Genomic DNA, 14,001 nt, shown 5'->3' on the forward strand with positions numbered 1-14,001 from the left:
GTATTATTGTATGCTACTCTTGTTCCAAAGGAGCTGTCAGCTAAATGGAAGAGGCAAATCCAGACAGACTGAAAACACGATGTCTTCTGTGAATTCAAAATGTCCGTGACATTTGGCAGGAGTCACTGTTCCCCCCTCCACCCTTTATCTCTCACCCGGGTCTCTCCATCAGTTTTTTGTTGTTGTTGGCAACTCTTCATCACTTCTCTAGCTCCACAGCCTTTCCTGTGAACCCCATGTGTACACTTCCAACCTTGTTTCTGAAACTTTGTATCTCTAAAACTCCTGACATCTTTCCCACTTCACAGCAATTCCATTCTCTAGGTTCAGACTAAAACTCGGGAAGTCATCTGTGACTTTTGTTTTTGCTCATACCATACATTCCAGCCTTCATATCCCGTTGGCTCTATCTCCAAAACATCTATCCAAAACACCTATATGCCAAAACTAGTCACTTCTCATTCCTTTATTGGCTCTGATCTGGTCAGCTCAAACCATTTTAACCTCTTAACTGGATTACTGCAATAATCTCCTAATTGGTCTCCATGCTCTGCTCTTGTCTAGCACTACCCAGCCGAAGTTCATCATTCCTTGCACAAAAGCTTCAAATGGCTTTCAGTCTAAGTAAAAGTCAAAGTCCTTATAATGGCCTACACAACCCTGAATGATCCAGTGGTCATCTATCAGTCTCTAACCTCATCTTGCACCACTCTGCTCCTCATCCACTCAGCTCCCAGCATACCACCTGCCTTCTTGACTAGGAACATCCTGAGGACACTTCAGTGACAGGCTTTGCTTATACACATGCCTGGATGGCCTCTCATTTCCACCAGGTCTCTGCTCAAAGAGGTTGAGCATTCACATCTGAAAATCCAAAATGCTCCATAATAAAAACCTTTTTGAACAACATAATAATACATGTGGAAAATTCCACATCTGAGCTGATGTCAACATTCACTAAATTTACTGTGTAAAATTACCTTCAGGCTCTGTGTACTAGATGTATATGATACTCTGATCGCAGCCAGGAGGTCAAGAAGTGATGGCGTACATGAAATATGAAGTTTTCATGTTTAGCTTTTGGTTCTATCTCCAAGATATCTCATTAATATATATGCGATTATTCCAAAATCTTGGGAAAATTTTCTGGCCTCAAGGATTTCTAGGTAAGGAATACTCAAACCTATATTTTTTGTAAGGTGTCTTCTGATCATTTTTCCAAAAAGAGCTTCCTCTCTAATCCTATCCCCTAAATATGCACTTACCACCTGCACATGTATTGCTCTCAGTTGTCTATTATCTACTTCCAGCACTAAAATGTAAGCTTCATTAGGATAAGGTCTTTACCATCTGCTGTATCCCAGCAATGAAAAGTCTGCCTGCCACAATATTGTTGGTTAGCTGGTAGAATGAATCAATAACCAAAGGGAAACATAACGAGATTTGCACATAAAAACCCAGTTTGTGGGCAGGGGATCCAAGAGTTAGAGTAAAGCTTTCAGGAAGAGGTAACAGCCGCCCTGAATCTTAAAAGATACGCAGATACCGATAAGGTAAGAGGTAGAAGGAAAAGGCACTCCTGGCAGGGGACACGGCATGAGGCACACAGATAAGCACATACCCTGAGTGGTGGGGAGAGGATTAGAAGGTGAGATTGTAAAGAGTGCAGTGATACTAGAATAGAAAGCAGGGATTGAGAGAGTCACAACAAGCTCAGGGGATCTGGGCACAGAGGGATGCACAGGTCATGCTTAGGAACTTGGATTTCCTCCTAAAGACTGTGAGAAGCCATTAAAGGATTTTTCACAGGAAAGCCACATGGCCAGATATGCCCTTTAAATATATGTCACTCCGAATTTGAGAAGCTAAAAGATGTTACAGATAGGCTCTACTACTGCAGCAGATGAGGGGAAAAAAATCAATGAAGGACTGGACGAGAAGCCGTAACAGAGGAGAGAGGCGGATCCAAACACTATTTAGAAAAACTGTCATGACTTGGGAACTGAATGGGAGTGAAAAAAGGAGACACAATTCTCTCAGGTTCCTGGTCTGGTGAGTAGGCTAGATGAATTGATTTAGATTCAAAAAAGAGAGCTCAGGGGAGGAGATATCTAGTACAGCTTTGGGTCTGAGGATCCTATGGGGATGACAGAATTGTATAATCTCACTTGTATGAAGAAAGACATGTTAAAAAAAAGTATTTGCCTTTATAAGAAAATTATAGCTGGTTTTTGTTTCATTCACCTCTATTTTTTACATTTTCTGACATCTGAAACTGACACATAAAAATATTTTCAAGACCTAACACTTCTAGGGCTTAGTAATTAAAATGCTGAAAACTTAACAACTCTTCTCATTTTTGACAGAGAAGACAGATCAGTCTTTCTCCCTAAAATTGGGAGCAGGCAGAAACAGAGAAACACAACTCAATGACTAAAAACTCAGAGCAAAAATCTTCTGTGGGAACAAGCATCAGGCTAGGAAAACCTGAATTGTAATTGACGAATTGCCAGAGGTCAAATGTCCACAACTCTGACAGTTAAAAGATCTAGAGAGACCTAGTCACAGGATGCTCCTGTGACGGAACCTATTCTGAAATATGCCAACATACTCTGCTCTTAGCAGAGAAACCATTTTATCAAGATCTACTCTGCTGGGATTTTATTAGAACCACCTATCTAGGAAAAGAAATACCCAACTCCAATTCTCAAGTCATCCATTCCACTAGGGAACAAATAACCTGAGAAGTATTGGTGAAATCTACAGCAAAGCACAGAGCATTTTAGGGAGTGGAAATGTTATATGTATCTATAATTGTAGATCTATCATAAAAATTTATGTTTATCAAAATTCATGACCTAGAGTGAGCCTTAACATAAACTAAGGACTTGTAGGTTAGCTGGATGCATGGGCAAAAGTTCAGTGCATGTTAAGAAATGTACCACTGTGAGATGCAGTGTTGATATGGAGGGACTGTATATACAGCAGGGACAGAAAGAATATACAGGAACTCTACTTCTGCTTAATTTCACTGTGTACATGACACTGCTCTAAAAATTATGCTTATTAATAAAAATAAAATTTTCTGAAAAGGGATAAACATTCTTTTTCAGTTCTAGACACCCTAAACCACATTTACATCATGTAGCTGACATTGCTAGGCATTCATTAAGTCATATACTTGCTTCAGTTAGCTGAAGAAAACTTCTGAGAATATCTAACCCTACTGTTGGATAGTCTGCTTTAATATCAGTAATATTAAAAATTTATAGATTTTAAAAATAGATGAACAGGACTAGAGGTATGGCTCAAATGGTAGAGGGCTTGCAAAGCCCTGGGTTTGATACCCAGTACCACCAAAACTAACTTTTGGCAAAATGGCACACCGAACTAATATGTTTATATCTTTTCTCCCACTATAGATACACTAGATAAGATGAAATGCTTCAAAATGACAGTTAAGTTGTTTATTTTCATTTTTCTTTTCTTTTTTGTCAGTTGTGGGGTTTGAACAAAATGAAACATAAAATTACAAATGCAATGAATCATATGGCTTCACCATGAAAGAAAGCCACTATATGAAGGAAAACAGGAGAAATAGCTTATCCAAAAAGTGAAAACCATAAAAATTATAGAATACTATAAAATGCTACAAATTGTGCTTAATTTTCTCAAACAGATAAATTAAAATCATAATGAAATAAGACAGTGTGAAAAAAGAATAGGCAGATGTGAAAAAAAATTTCATCGATGAATTAGAGTGAACACAGTGAAAGATAAAATTAGTGAGTATGAAGAGAAGCCTGAGAAAATTGCTCTGAAGGTAGCAGTGTTAAAAAGACAGAAGGTACGAAAGAAAGCTAAGGGTCATGGACTTGAAACTGAGGCTGGGAGTGCATTTCAGTCAGTATTCCAGATGGAGAGAACATGTGGAGAAGCAATCTCAAGGCATAATTTCTGAGACCTTTCCCAAATTAAATACAGATATAAACACCAGTCTTCAGAATGAAAATTTCAAAAATAGCAACAACACAGAAAAAAGAATTTAAGTGAATCAAGAAAAAGAGAATGACAAGTGGATGAATAGACCTCATTATTAATGATAAGATGTCAGAAGAAACGGAGCAACAGTTTTCAAATATTAAGTGAAATACCAATCAACCACATATCTACAAGCTAATAAACAATCATTAGAGACTGTGTTTCAAATTAGTAGTCTCAGGAACTTCTCACTGAGAGAATTAACTATAGGAGGGAAAATAAGCCAGAGAGAAAAGTTAATGTGTATGAGACAAATAGCAAGCAGCAAGCAGAGAAATTGCTAAACATCCCATCCACTAAAATAGCTAAAAACCAGAAAGACTGGTAACATCAAATGTTAGTGAAAATACTGGGTAACTGAAGCTCTCATATATTATTGGAAGTGTAAAATGGTGTAGCTACTTAAGGAACTGTGCTACTTCTTCTAATGAAGAATAAACTACTATGCATACAACATGGACAAGTCTTCAAAATATGTTACATCAAAGAAACCAGACATATAGAAGAGCACATACTATATAGTTCAATTATAGAAAGTAGAAACATGGGTAAAACTATGTTACCGTGATAAAAATAAAATAGTGGTTGTAGAGGTATTTGGAAAAGTAGCTAAATGGAGAGATCCAAAACTTTGAGTAGTAACAACTTGTCCATAGCTTCTATTTCCTTATATATTAATATACACACTTAACAAACAGTAAATCTGTTAGTTTTTTGGCACCCTCTTGTCTGCTAAACCCACCAAATCCTAGTTTTCTTTCTTCTTTTTTCTTTTTTTGTCTGTTGTGGGGCTTGAACTCTGGGCCTGGATGCTGTCTGTCCTTCAGCTCTTCAGCTCAAGGCTAGTGCTCTGCCACTTGAACTACAGTACCACTTCTGGTTTTCTGAGAGGTTTATTGGAGAGAAGAGTCTCTCAGACTTTCCTGCCAGGGCTGGCTTTGAACCACGATCCTCAGATCTCAGCCTCCTGAATAGCTAGGCTTACAGGTGTGAGCTACTGGCACCAGCCTCCCTAGTCTTTCAACTTCCACATTTTACTTTGTTTCACAGAGGCAATGGGATAGTAAAGTTTAAGGGTATAAACCTCAGCATCAAACTGCTTAATTTTGAGCTCTACTCTGCACACACCAGCTATGTGACCCTGGGTAAGTTACATAACTACTCTGGGCTACATTTTATATGTAAAATGGAGATAACAAAAGTATGCATTACACAGCACAGGGAAGAACAGTGTCGGACACAGTAGTTAGCATTCATTATTTGGTAACGACTGTGATTACCATTTTTCTACCTTGTTCATATTTTTCCATATCCATTTAAAAATAGTCTTTGACATACAATGGAAGAAACACAGCCTCTTCAACCACTGGTGCTGGGAAAACTGGGCGGCCAACATGCAGAAGACTAAAAGTGGACCCCAGCCTATCACCATGTTGATCAACTCAAAATGGATTAAAGACCTTAACATTAAACCTGAATCTCTGAAACTACTGCAGGACAGAGTAGGAGAGACACTTGAACTTATAGGCACAGGAAGGAACTTCCTGAACAGAGTCCCAGGGTCACAACAAATTGGAGAGAGACTCGACAAATGGGACTACCTTACAATAAAAGGCTTCTGCACAGCTAAAGCTATCGCAACCAAGCTAGAAAGACAAACAACTAATTGGGAAAAAATATTTACCAGCAATATATCAGACAAGGGGTTAATATCCAGTATATACAGGGAACTCAAGAAACTAATCCCTCCCAAACTAACAAACCAATTACTAAATGGGCAAGGGAACTAAAGAGAGACTTCTCAGATGAAGAAATAAAAATGGCAAAGAAACACATGAGGAAATGTTCACCATCCCTGGTTGTGAAGGAAATGCAAATAAAGACAACCCTGAGATACCAACTTACCCCTGTCAGAATGTCCCACATCCACAAGTCAGCCAACGACAAATGCTGGAGGGGATGCGGAGAAAGAGGAACCCTATTACACTGCTGGTGGGAATGTACACTTATACAACCACTTTGGAAAGCAGTCTGGAGGGTCCTCAGAAAGCTAAATATTGACCTCCCTTATGACCCAGTCATACTACTTCTAGGCATCTACCCTGAACAACAGGAACCAATATACAAGGACACATGCACCTCCATGTTTATTGCAGCACTGTTCACAATAGCTAGGATATGGAAACAACCCAGATGCCCCACCACAGATGAATGGATCCAAAAATTATGGTATCTATACACGATAAAATATTATGCAGCCATTAGAAATGACAAAATAATGGCATTTGCAGGGAAATGGATGGAGCTAGAAGAAATCATGTTGAGCGAGGTAAGCCAAGAGCAAAGAGACAAACGGTACATGGTCTCCCTGATAAGTGGATGTTAAATCCAAAATGTTAAGTGATACGACAAAATTAACAGGACTTAAGAAACAAAGAACTTCCACTCATCTGGTCGAACCACTACTAAATAACCCCATGCTGCTGATCACATGTATGGTGTATATGTGTACACTGTTATATGTTATAGACTGTGATAGACAATTTGCTCCAGGAAAGTTAGAATGGGTTTGTAACTTTAAATGAGCATCACTGTCCCACAATACTGTGAAATTTGGGAAATTATGTAATCACTTAATCACAATTAAAAAAAAAAAAACCACCAGAAAACTAGAAGTGACGCTATGGCTCAAGTGGTAGAGCATGAGCCTTGAGCTGAATTGCTCAGGGACAGCTCCCAGGCCTAGAGCTCAAGCCCACGACTGACCAAAAAAAAAAAAAAAAAAGAGAGAGAGAGATCTTTCATGCAATTATTTCTAACATATTTATAAGATTATGTCTTTGTTGCTTTGTATGTCCCTCCCCCATGGTATAACCCCTGCTTTCACTATATATGATGTTGGTATATGTGGAGGGGAAGGGAAAAAACAAATCATTAAAACAGGGATACAGGAGGACCCATTGCAACAATGAGATGTACAAGTCGTTATGTCGAAAAACAACTTTACAACTTTGGTGGGGGGGGGATGAGGGAGAGGAAGAATGTGAAGGGATGGGAAGGGGAAACAAAGGAGGAGGCTACAATGCTTGATAAGAAATGTACTCATTATCTTGCCCACGTAATTGTAACCCCTCTGTATAGTATTTTCACAATAAAAAATATGTGGCTCAGTGGTAGAGCACTTGCCTTGCATGCGCGAGACCCTGGGTTTGATTCCTCAGCACCACATAAGAAAAAAGCCGGAAGTGGCGCTGTGGCTCAAGTGGTAGAGTGCTAGCCTTGAGCTGAAGAGCTGAGGGACAGCGTCCAGGCCCAGAGTTCAGGCCCCACGACCGGACCCCCCCCCCAAAAAAAAATAAATAAAAATAGTCTTTGAATTTTAGGTACACCAACACAAGTCAGTCATCTTTTCAATTATATAACATATATTAAAATGGCCTGTAACTACCACACTCACAGGGTAGGGATCCATGGGGGACTAGAGGAGGGAGTATAGTTCATTTGCCTAGTATGAATGAACCTAAGTTCAATACCCAGTAACACACAGGTGCTAGGGTGAGGGAAGCGGGGGAGGGGTGGGGAGGGGAGGGAAGAAGGGGAGAGTGTGTATGTAATAGAAGCTAAATAAGTGTTTACAAACCAAGAAAGACAGTACAGAAAAGGTTATTAATGTAGTAGTAGGGAAAAGAAAGGCATAAAGTACAGTAAACAGAAAGTAAGTTCAGATGGTAGAAGTACATGCAAAAGTATTAATAATCACAGAAAAAAACACCAGGTAAAACATTTTTATTCAAAGGCAGAAATCTGTTTATACTTTTTAAAAACCAACTGTATGTTGCTTATCAGTATGTGGGCGTGTTTATACTTAAAATAGTACCAAGCATACAATAGCCACTGTATGTTAGCAACTGTTACCAAACAAGCTTATAAAATCATCTTCATTCATCTGCTAAAGTATCTTTCTATAAATAATTAGACTAATTAATTAAACTAATTAATCCTTACACACCACTTTTGGGTACAGATTCTAGTGTTAAATAAATGTATGTAATCATGAGGGCTAAACCAGTAATTGGGGAACTACTGAAATGTACTGCAGATGCTAAACTCTACTTTGCTCATCTAACCACTAGCCTCTAACATATATTTTGCTGTGTAAATATATGTTAACTTCCTTTGCAAAGAAGCTGAATGGGAAGAGAGAATAGAGCACTAGTGGAAATGCAATGTAAGTATTCTTTCAGAAGTAAGAAAGCATGCAGAACACAGCATGTTGCAATCTCTCGGACCTGTAGATTGACACACAACCAAAATTATGTTATTAAGCTTGAGAAAATTGTTAAAGTCCTCATGGGAAAAACTTTTAAGCAACAACAACAATGAAAAGCACCAGAAAGATAAATGCCCTTCAAAGGAACAATATTAAGGCCTCCAGAAGAGACTATACTGATAGAGAATAAATATACTTAGAAGAAACTTAATTGGTAGAACCAAGTGTTGTATAATGACCCAAATCACAAATGGGAATTCAATACAAAGTAAAAAAGTAGGCCAGCGTTCTAAAAGAAGAAAAAAGAATATTTATTTATTTATTTAAATTTGTATTGGTCCAAAAATAACGTGGAAGTTTGGAGGTTAAATTACAAAGAAACAACATAAGAGAAAGACTAGAAAAACCAAGTGGTTAACTAAGCTATGGTCTGTAGGTAACATGGAGGCCCTTTAAATGAACAGGGAAAAAGTAACTCTAAAGATTTACAGTATCAATATGTGTTGTGAAATTGAAAAAAGAAGATGCTCTGAAATCCACAATTGTTAGCAAGCTCCTCAGCACACACTCAAGCCAAGGCCTTTGCTGCCACTATTAGAGGGCAAGGGACTTTTTACTGTTGCCTCAGGGAATTTAACTATTTCCCCATTTACTACACTATTTTCTCAGAAGTCTTCAGCCAGAAATATGAACATGTTAACCAATAACTATCTATGGGTCAATTGCCCATCACCTCTGCATACTGCCAAGAGCTGTGTAGTAGCCGAGTGGAACATAAAACAAGATCCTTGTCCTCCAGGAGCTGGTAAGAAAGTTGGCCCAATACTGTTGTGACTGGAAATAGACTCAATCCACGAGTCAAAAGAAAGAAAGAAAGAAAGAAAGAAAGAAAGAAAGAAAGAAAGAAAGAAAGAAAGAAAGAAAGAAAGAAAGAAAGAAGGAAAGAAGGAAAGAAAGAAAGAAAGAAAGAAAGAGAAAGAAAGAAAGAGAGAAAGAAAGAAAGAGAGTAAGAGAGAAAGAAAGAAAGAGAGTGAGAGAGGGAGGGAGGGAGGGAGGGAGGGAGGGAGGGAGGGAGGGAGGGAGGGAGGGAGGGAAAGAAGGAAGGAAGGAAGGAAGGAAGGAAGGAAGGAGAGAAATGGGGAAAAAATGGATCCTGGAGAAAGGCCAAGAGAGAGTAAAGGCTAGAGTTTGTAACTTCAAATTGGGCAGTATCAATAGGTGAAGGTAAAAAAGTGATATTCAAACAGAGGAAGAGGCACACTTGGCACTACCCCTGACAGTGAAGGACACCCAGTATGTATTTGACATTGGTATGTAAGAACACTGGCTTGCCAGGAAGAGGTCTCCAAAAATACCTACTGTTGATAAGTGTGGTGCACAAGGTCCAATACTTAGGAGAGCCTTACCAGTAACAAGTGGGACTAGAGATGGGAATCTGCATTGTTTTCATAATCCAATACTGCCTTCATGGCTCACTGACACCCCCCCCCCCCACCACACACACACCTCCGCCACACACACACCTGGGCCAAAAAAACCTCCTTCTACCTCACCCCTGACCCTTTCTGAAAGTGCACATTGCCCCTGATGAGACCATGTGCAGCAGTTAACATATATCACAATCTAACAGCTTTCTCATTTTACTATACTTAGACCCTGGGCCCCCTTCTCTCTGTGTTCCTTGTATCTCCGACTCTGTTTGATGCTACTTGGCACCCCTCTTCAGTGATGTTTAAAAATGACCCGTTGAGGTCTCTGTCTTCTTTTTTTTCCTTTCATCTGCTTGATCATTCTTTACAACTAGCACTGGAAGAAGGGGAAAAGACACCAGGCATCCTCTACACAGTGTCTACCAGTAACAGAGCAAAGCTGCACTTATCTATGCCTGGATTCTATATTTCTATCTCCAAGACAGCAAAGCATTCTAAGTCTTTCTTGGTCAAATCTTCAATTCTCATTCCCTTAACAATTCTGCCTCTCTTTTGGGTACATCAACCCCTCATGGTTTGAGGCATATCTCTTTTGGTCTGGCTTGATGAGACCTTGCCTGCTTAAAGCCTTCTTTTATTGTTGCTGGGGATAATCCCCATCTCCTGAATAAAATCTTGACCTCTATCTTGATGCCTAGGCTCTGCAGGAGCCAGAGAGCTGGAAGGGCCCTTGGAGAGCCCTTTTCATTCCTTTCAGGGAGTAAGAGTTCATTGCTTCATCTATCACGTATTCCTGTCGCCCGACCAAATGACCTCAGACCAATCTCCTTCTTTGTGAGGGAGAAAACTGAGGTCCTAAGAGGCACTGTGATCCTAGTCTGTCTTAACCCCATGGCTATTTAGTACCTCACAAACAAGCAGGGCCAGGTGAAGTAACAGGCACTATCAACATAATTAGAGCAAAGATCACACAATCAGAGACAAGAAATAGGGGATATGCTACATATAAAAAGATGGTTTAAACTTTCAACTGTCTAAGGAATCAGCTAAGTTAAAAAAGAACCCATAGCAATTATTTCTGAGAATGAAAGGAGGATTGGTGAGGTTAGAAAAGGGTGACTACAGCTTTCAACAGGCCCAGATCTCTCTCAAGTTCAAAAGCAGCTGTCATTTGGTATCTTTTCTTACAGAGTCTGATAGGCAGCAATATACTGTATAAGGAATGAAGATTTTTGTGCTTGACATGCATAGGTCCTAGTCCTTGGCATTGGTCCCTTTCACATTATGTACTGTCATCATTGTTTCTAATATGACCTTCACTAGCCCATGACCAATGTTAGTCTATTTTGGTTCCAATCCCAAAATTTGAAACACCTGAATAGCCAGTGTGTTTCCCTTCAGGGCATATATTCTGGTCAATGGGAAATCCACATAGCCAGAATAGCTCTCTGAAGAGTTCCAGTATGGAAGATTCTAAAGGCGCTACCAGGGAAAGATGATGCTGAGATAACAAAATCTTGTTAATGACTGTGGTCTACAGCTCACAATACCATTTAGCCTTGTTTTACAGATGAGGACTAGTCAGAGAGGTGTTAAATGGCTTGGTAAGGGCCACAGAGCTAATAAAGGGCTGTGCTGAAATTCAAGTCTCAATCTCTAGGCTGTGGGCTATTGTTCTATAAGGACTCAATGGATGCTAAGACTTAGCCATTGACCACTTTTTTGGGGGGTGCTGGTCCTGGGGAACACAGTGCACTGTCCCTGAGCTTCTTTTGCTCAAGTCTAACCCTCTACCACTTGAGCCATAGCTCCACTTCTTCTAGCTTTATTTTTTTAGCCATTTACTGGTGATAAGAGTTTCAGTGGACTTTCCTGCCCAAGCAGGCTTCGAAACATGATGCTCAAATCTCAGCCTTCTGAATAGCTAGGATTATAGGTGTGAGCCTCCTGCACCCAGCCAGTGATTGGGTTTTTGAGACACATTCTCACTATGTGGCCAGGAGTGGGCTTAAATGTATCCTCCTGCCTCAGACTCTGAGTGTAGGATTATAGGTGTGTGTCATTGTATCAGGTGACCATGTTTTTCTTAACTGGAAAGAAATTCATACCTTATATCAGAGTTAGCCATAATGATACCCTGCTCTTTCTTTTCATATGCTACCAAATTATACTAGGTATTATCTATCAAATAACCTGCAATAGCTAATGATGACAAAGTACAATACTGTGAGAAAAGCATCTTTTCTGTCAAAGTAATCAGCTTCCTGTTAATCTTCAGAGCACTGTTTTCCTAAAAGATTCCTGCTTAGGCAAGGTGGCTTGGCCCTTGTTAATAACATTTTAGTTACATTATTTTTCCTGCTGCACTTTAATAAGCCACATCCTTTTCACAGAATGTGAACCTGAGCTCAGCCAATGTGGGCAGGGGGGCATGGCCTGAAGGGTGAGGGATTAAAAAGAGAGCAGCCTGCCTGCTCTATGTGCTTGTTTGCCAGATTTTGGCTGATGGTGCACCTTTCTGTAGAAATAAACTTTGCCTTTGTTCCTTTGCCCAGTTCCTTCAAGTTGATGCCCTTATTCTTACTAGACACCCCAACATCCTGAGCTATTTCTAACATTACTATGTTTCTAAGCAATTTTTACTTGCTTTACTAACAACTACACAAAACAGCTTTAAAACCAATTTATAAGTAAGACCCAGGTAGTGGAGAGATTACATCACAAGCTCAAATACACATTGCACATCAGTAGATGAGCTGAAGTATTCATCTGGTCTGTCTGACCCTAAAGCTCATGCCCTTCTCTCCACTAGAACAGCTTCTCAAACTTTCATATGCATAAGGATCATGTGAAGATCTTCTGGAAGAAAATCCTGATCCAGAAGTGCTGGTGTGGGCTGAGATTCTGCACTTCTAAGAAGTTCTAGCGAAACAGATGCTGCTGAGTAGTTGTCAAGCCTCATTTCCTACTTTTTCCCACATGTAATTATTATCAAATATGTTTTAATCAATCTTCATCTCTGAAAAGTCGTAAGTTAGCTGCATAACACTCCCTTTTGTACCTGTTCTTGGCTCATCAAAAAAAAAAAAAAGCCAACAACAAAAAAGCTACACAGTGGTCAAAGAACAAACTCCACAGTGGCTCTGGGAATAAATCTAAAAACTTCTGATAATTGCCCTTTGGCAAATAGCTCCATAGCCTCCTGGTACCCACCCAAATGCTTTCAAGAATGCATTCTAAGAGCAACTTGGTCTTCTGAGGTTGTAGGCTTCCCTGGCAGCTGCCAAAGTAACTAGACCCGACAGGCCCTGTCCCAGCTCCAGCTGCTCCTGACCTAGAATGAAGCAACCATGGGGACCTGGTTAAGCCTCTCAAAGGCCTAAGATGGCACAGAGAATCAGTAATTGTATGTCGAACAGCATACAGTGAAGAGATCTTGGCTCTTGCCACTACAGATGACCTACTGTGACATTTTCACTCTAGACAATATGCCATCTGTTTTCCCACACAGAAATCAAACAACTTTTTTTTTTTTGGGGGGTAGGGTCCAGTCCTGGGGCCTGAACTCTGGGCCTGGGCGCTGTCCCTCAGCTCTTCAGCTCAAGGCTAGCGCTCTACCACTTGAGCCACAGCGCCACTTCCGGCTTTTTTCTTTTTGCTTATGTGGTGCTGAGGAATTGAACCCAGGGCCTCAGGCATGCAAGGCAAGCGCTCTACCACTGAGCTACCTTCCCAGCCCCTCAAACAACTTTTCTTGGATAGCATCCTACCCATATCCTCTGATGCCATATCTGGCATTCAAGGCCAGTATTTTCTTTTGTAATGTCAGGTAGAAAATTAAAGCTCAATATCACATGTTGCCTTGACATCTGGAAAACTTGGGAAGATCTCAAAGGACCTGACTACAAGCCCCTTCCCACTCTGTACCTGGTCCTCTACGGGAACCATCTTCCAATCATAGGGATCAAGTGCAGCTCCTTACTCCTGAGTAGTGTGTTTCAGGCTCTCTGCCAGGACCAAAATATTCAGACAAGTTATCACATCCTCTGGCGGAAGCCTGGAGCATCTCATCTTCCTGATACACAAAAGTTGCTGCTTACAGCCCCTTGTTGCTCTCTCCTAAATGAAACCTCCCATGGCCCTGACTGCTGTTGTACCCTCTTCCAGAGTGTGTGAACAGGTGTCTAGTGAACTATTAGTCAGCTTTCATGTGTTCAGCCAACTCCATAATCGTAGGGCAGGAATCCTTCCCTCATGGGA

General features: G+C 40.2%; 1 protein-coding gene across 3 annotated transcripts in view; it reads right to left on the reverse strand.

Annotated features, from left to right (window-relative positions):
• The window catches only part of Zbtb40 (zinc finger and BTB domain containing 40), an 89,976-nt gene that overhangs the window by 58,622 nt on the left and 17,353 nt on the right, over positions 1-14,001 (reverse strand). The window lies entirely within an intron of this gene.

Source organism: Dipodomys merriami, unplaced genomic scaffold (genome assembly GCF_024711535.1).
Source record: "Dipodomys merriami isolate MVZ:Mamm:240054 unplaced genomic scaffold, mDipMer1.0.p SCAF_28, whole genome shotgun sequence".
NCBI classification, from domain to species: Eukaryota; Metazoa; Chordata; class Mammalia; order Rodentia; family Heteromyidae; genus Dipodomys; species Dipodomys merriami.